Consider the following 6,535-nt stretch of genomic DNA (forward strand, 5'->3'; position numbering starts at 1 on the left):
TTTTATGTTGCCAGGGCCTCACCACCCTCACAGGGAAGAATTTCTTCCCAATATCCAATCCAAACCCACCCTCTGGCAGTTTAAAGCCATTCCCCCCTGCCCCAGGAAACAAAAACCTTCCATTTTTCTCTTAATGAAAAAGAGAAACAGTCCATGGAATATAGCTTTTTCTTTAGAAAAAGTCCATGGAATATAACTTTCTTTGCTGCTGCCTCTTCAGCGCTGCAATCCCCGTGGAACAAAAGATTCCTGGAAAAGGAACTCTGTCTTGACTAACAAGCTCTTAAATATGACCTCAGATATTAAAAGCAAGTCTGAGGCATCACTGCCTCTTTCATGCAGTGTTATATTGTCTTCCATGAGTGTTGCATTAACCAGGGTGTGCCTGGTGCTCTTCTTGTCTGAATCTGTCGACAGCAAGATAATCCCTGTCGTCTCTGCTAAGAAACCCTCTCAACAGGTTTCCCACTGGAAGAGCTGGGACCTGGCAAGCCCAGAATTCATCTTCGAGCTCAACTTTGCCTCTRGGTCACTGCTTGACACTTTTAGCATCATTCCCACCTGGAACTGAGAGTAAACCCTGCCTGCTYCAGGCACTCTGGTACTTGCTAAAGCTGAATATTGGCTGTGGCAATGTGCTCCCCCTGCCAGTAAATGCATCCAGGTGACCGTGGAATACATGCCAGAATTATACTTTACGTTTTCTAAACCCAAAATGTGAAATCACCTGATTTTTGGGGTGCAATCCTCGGCTACTGGGGGTATTTTACCAATTCAGGAGSGAGCAGTTTCCCTTATGACCTGAAATCAAAGAAAAGCTTTCTTACTTCCCGAGTACTGTCAGAGGAATGTTTGACTATATGTGTATCTGGAGAAAACAGCTGTGTTTTTCTTCGCTCCCTAGGGGGAAATAGCTGAGTTTCTAATTGATTGATATTGGGGAAAATAAGGGGAGGACACCTCGAGAGCCTCAAGATTTTGATCAGAAAGCTGGAAGAGTTCTCAAGGAGCAAACCTGGAATAGATGAGGAAAAATGATCCAAGTTTGCCTCCCTGTGGCAGCGCCCTGCTGTTATACCTGGAAACRGGCCACCTTTTTCTTTTCTTTGTGTAAAATCCTCCCTGGAACAGCTGCTGTGAATAGCACACAAATGTTATCCAAATGACAAAATAAATGACAATATAAAAATACTTAAATATAGCTGCTGTGAATAACACAGAAATGTTATCCAAATGACAATATAAGCAAACCTTAAATATAGCTGCTGTGAATAACACAGAAATGTTATCCAAATGACAATAACAGATGCCAACATTTAAAAAAAAAACCTTTAAATATCTTTCTCCTGGATTACGTGTGTATTATGTGTATTATGAAATGAAAAAGTGATGCAATTGTAACAATTAATTCACTGCAGTTGTGCAGCTGGAGCTATAGAATCAAAGCTCTGCTCTGGGGATAAAAGAACCCAAATTATYTCCAGACAAAAAGTAAAACTTTGAAGTAAAAGAGAAGAAAAATGAGATGAAAACTCTAATTTTTTTGTAGTTTAATTAGAAATAATTGTGGACTTGGAAACCAGGACTACATGGGACTCAAAACTCACAGCTCTAAGCCCAAACCTGTCTATTTTAACTCCTGAGCAAGAGGGACCATTGTCCATGTGGAATTTCACAGTGTGGGAATTTGTCTCACCTGTTTTTCCCCCAATTTGTGAGGGTTTATTCGTACATAAAATGGAGGCCTGATSTACCTGTAGCCTCAGTGCTGTGGTTCGGCCTCTCCCCTCATGCTCAGGAGATAAAATAGACAGGTTTGATTCCCTCATGATGGGGAGAAAGGAGCCAGGAACAGGCCTGTTCCACAACACCTGCTTTTTTGGGAAAGCTTTGCATGCTGTGAGGGGTTTGCCAGTATCCTGAAGGACAAATGTCACCTTTGAAGTGATTTTAGTGATTTTTTTTTTTTTTTTACCACAGGAGATATTGGCCACCAATTTACGCCGCCTCATTTTCTGAGGGGAGCAGACCTGGAGTTTGGATGACAGGCCGGAGTCCTTGATTTCCCTTCTCCTACCAAACCTCTGCTCCAAGGAATGGAGCGTAGGAAAAGCTGCATATCCTCTCAGATCAGCAGCCTTTTCTTTTAATCCATCCTATAAAAARCTGAAGGGGATGTGGTGTCTCCATTGCTAGCTCTGTGTAAGGTCCAGTGGTAGYTGGGCCTGGCTCAAACAGCCTCTCATGGTTAAACTCATTCTTTTCTCCAAAAAKCCCTGTTTATGCCTCTTCCAACAGGAAATTTAATTACATTGTGGTCCTAGTATAATCCCTAAAGTTGCAAATTAATTACTGGGCCTGTTGTCCCAGGACACTGTGAGATTCTGCTGTGGTGAAGGTCGGATTTCCAGATCCACATTCCCCTGGGATAATCCTAGATCTTTCAGTTCCATGCCCACAGGACAGCACTTGGAGCATGTGGTGTGGTTTGGTGGCTGCTCTGCAATCTGTGAACAATCAAGCCATAAACAAGGAATAGCTGTTAGAGCCAAGATTATCCCTTTAGTCCCTCAGAAGGATCCCACAGGCACAGCCCGAGGMCTCTCTTGTCTCATCAAGGATTAGGAGCAATTAAGAGAAGCCACAAGCAATACTATTAATATCCATTAATATCCATCATTCTGGGCTGGAGCAAAAGGCTTGGGAAATGTGTCTTCATGGAGCAATCTCCTCCCAAGGATAACCCTCCAGGTGGCAGATGGAACATCTAGAGAAGACACCATACTAGAAGAACAAAGCATTCCAACCAGTTAACCTGTGGGGCAGTAATCCATAAATCCAAATAAACACCTAGGATCTGTCCCTCAATGGACTTGTCTCAGTTAGTATCCCTCCATTCAAGGATGTTGAACTGAGACGAGATGGACTGCACATGAAAATTCACCTTAAATCTACATTGTTTGCCTGCTCCTTATTCTGACCAGGCATTATAATTTCCCCAGTTRCTTTATGAGTCTTTGCTTCCCTCAGAAGCTGCTTTATCTGCCTYGGTTCTAACATTCCTGTATAATTTAAGGATGCTTTCTTCCCTTAAAACTTTTAACCTTCTATTTTGCTTAGGAAGTTTTAAATGGTGCATACTCTGAATAAACTCCTGTGAACATCTACTCTTTGTTTGCTGACTCATAATTTAAAAAAGCTAAAGAAGAAAAAAACTGGGAATATGGAATGTTAAACTGCACTTTTACCAGTATTTCTTTTAATGCATGCTATTTTGAAGAGCATAAAATAATATTCTAAGAAACTACAAGGGAGCATTAAATAATCTGATCAGAATTAATAATCATTAGTGATGACAGGTTCTTGGACTTTCAGCAATTAATTATCGACAGCAAATAATTAGATTCTTGAGATAGCTTATCTAATGACATTGGAAAAGAATAATGGTAAACCATTGCTGATCCATGGAAGCTCTGTAGGGATTGTGCAAGGAAATATTAAAATATTTGCTATCATTTATGAAYGTTTTTATTCTAAGGAGTGTTTGAGACCAGTCAATCTTTTCATCATGTGTTCCTTAATTTTAACCAGATTCTTTAAGTGGTGTTTTTTGAGACGATAATTAAGAATTATGCCTGAAAAATGAGACACTTTGATTATAGGTAATTAGGACATAGAAAATTTTGAGCTTAACTGCTGTTTTTTCCCATGAGCAGGAGTAATGAGATATGAGCATCTCCTGCCTTATATGAAGATGTTTATGGTATAGAACCCTCTCAAAGGAGGCACTGCAATGCATCTGTACTTAACACCACTTGTATTGATTGATAGAATTATCTGCTTTCTGTAGAAAATAAATATATTCTCTGAAAGAAATACATCATTGTTTTTAGGGCTCCAGATCAATATGTAAGAAGTTTCCAGCAGATATCATAATTACACATATGAAAAGGCACAGGTTTCAACTTTCTGAGTTGCAGCCTTTGTTTTACAGCACTGAAGTTGCAGTTCATAAATCCCTGCGGTTTCCAGAGCGAGCTGCACTTGTGGACCTGGGGATGTGAAGTTGGTGTGTCCTGTGCCTATGCCACCTATGCCAATTTATGTTTCCAAACGCAACTGCAAACCATTAGATAATTTATAGATTGTTTTAGATAAATTCTGTTTGACAAGCAAGAATTGTGTTGTTTAGACAGCATTAACCTCCCTTTTTCACTTCTTGACCCTTTGCAGGGATGCAGGAGGAAGAAGACCCCGAAAGAAAGGATGRGTTGTGATGAAATATGTACACAGCCACTACAGGTGAAACAAGGCAATTAGATAACTCAGCTAGTGCTGGGCACAAGTTGAGCAAGGAACTGGTCCAGCCACAAGTTCCTCCCTTTTGATCTTGATAATGACTCCTGAGTGACAGGATGAATTATATCCCTCGGCTCCGCTCCCCCTCATTTCACTCCAATAAAAGTGAGGAAACTGTTCTCACGGAGTGAGTGGGTGTCTGGGATTTGGTAAGACAATTCTAAGTGTCGAAAACACACGTTCTCGCTGGAGACTGGCTGAATAACTTGACTGGGGTTTTAATGTTCTGCCTCCCAGAAATGTGGGGATAATAAAGGAGAATCATTTAGGCTCGTTCTTAAAGGTGTGGAAGTTGTAAAAGCTAATTGTAAGAGTGTCATTCTGCAAAGGGTTATTTTAATTCTTTGATTTTCTATTTCAACTGTTTCTTCAGACTTTTCTGAAAGCACAATTCCTTCAAGAGCTCCATTATTTCCCTTATGAAAGAGAAGATGAAGAGCTAAGCTGGTCGCTGTCCATAACAAATGGAAGGAATACAAAGAAAAGCTGATTATATCTCAAGTASTCCAGTTTTCATTAAATCTGAAACTTGTGCTGCCTCCAGCAATGACTTCTTAGAAAAAGAACCTTGTCAACAATAGCACTGAAGAACTCATTAAATCAGATTCCTCGTGTCCATCTTTACACAGTCAAGCATCTTGCTTCTGCCTGGGTTTTCTTGTCAATGGAGGCAGATAATCATCTCTGGTTGTAATTTATGCTGTCCATTTCCTACCATGATKATAGAGCAAGAACACATAAATCATTTACATTATGCATTTGAAGACCGCTAAAGCTAAGTGATTAAATTAATTTGTTGTATCTGAACAATCCTCATGCTCATATCATCCTGTTTGGAGACAGAGAGGTGCCATGAAGCACTTTCTGTATCTGGGCCACCACACAGCATAATCCTTAAACCTGTAGTTTTTGATGAAAGGGGGTGAGATTGTTAAAGGACGTAACCTACTCCATGGAATCATGGAATRGTTTGGGTTGGAAGGGTCTTAATTCCAGTTTCAWGGACAGGGACRCCTTCCACTAGACCAGGTTGCTCCAGCCTGGCCTTGGATACTTCCTGCAAGCAACAAAAGTGGGGGAAAAAAGAAAGAAACAAATATAAAAGGACAAAGCAAATKTTCARGTGATATTTGCAGTATTTTCCTSCAAATAAAAAGTCACTGAAATTTATATTTATGTGTTTAAATTTTGCAGAATAATGTGATTTCCATCTGTTCTTTGTGYGAACCTGTCAGTGCTAAGAACTGCAAAGGAAGTGCTTCTGAGGAGGAGCAGTGAAAGACACATGTGGTGCCCAAATGTTACAGAAGAGGCTTCTCAGGAAGGTAATTTGGGGGGTTGTGCAATGTGTTTTCACCCTGGTGGCTGATGGGACCTGYCTGTACCTGCTGACACACCTCGGGTGGGAAGGCTGGGTGGAGCTTTAGTCAGGAGCTGGGGTGARCTTGGAGTTTTCCCCAAACACTGGAACTTCCTCCAAATGGGATCTCTGAGTCTGTGCAGAATGTGGGCACAGCTTGTAAAGTGCAGCAAATCCTTGCAGGCTCCTGGCACTTCTTCATCTCCTTGTGCTTCTTCAGCTCTTGAAATCCACAGTTCCTCATCTTTGTAGGAAAAAGAGAGACAAACATAAGGGATGCCCCTCTGCCTCCCTTCCCAAGAGAAAATATGCATTTACTGTGGACATTGTCACAAGTTTCTCTCCAGATTTGCTTTGGGAACATGGCTGTTAAAGGTCTTTATCAACTAAAACGGTTCCAGCTTTTTTCTGCATTTCCCCATCCTTGCCAGTGGTGTGATGGCAATATAATCACCACCCTTATGAAATCTCTCTGCTGACTTTCCACCACAAGTTTCCACCATGTTTCACCTTCCATACCAGCTAACTGGGTATTGGTCTTCTTCCTTTCCTTTCCTAATTCTTTACATTATAATTTGAGAGTGATTTGGTTCCTTTTCCTTCATAATTCCAACATATTCAGGGGTTGCTAGGCTGCTCCTTTGGCCTTTTCCAACCACTCTCTTCATCAGAACATCACCCTCTGCAGATTAGGAAAGGAAGTAATTATGGGTCTGATACACGGGACTAAGAAATTAGGAATTATGCAACGTTAATCCCTCTCTCCCCCACAGATTGGCAATGTGAAGTGGAAATCAGCTCAGAATATTTCAGGCA

The sequence above is a fragment of the Malurus melanocephalus genome, unplaced genomic scaffold (assembly GCF_030028575.1).
Source record: "Malurus melanocephalus ecotype Western Australia unplaced genomic scaffold, MMel_1.1 scaffold_310, whole genome shotgun sequence".
In the NCBI taxonomy this organism is placed as follows: domain Eukaryota; kingdom Metazoa; phylum Chordata; class Aves; order Passeriformes; family Maluridae; genus Malurus; species Malurus melanocephalus.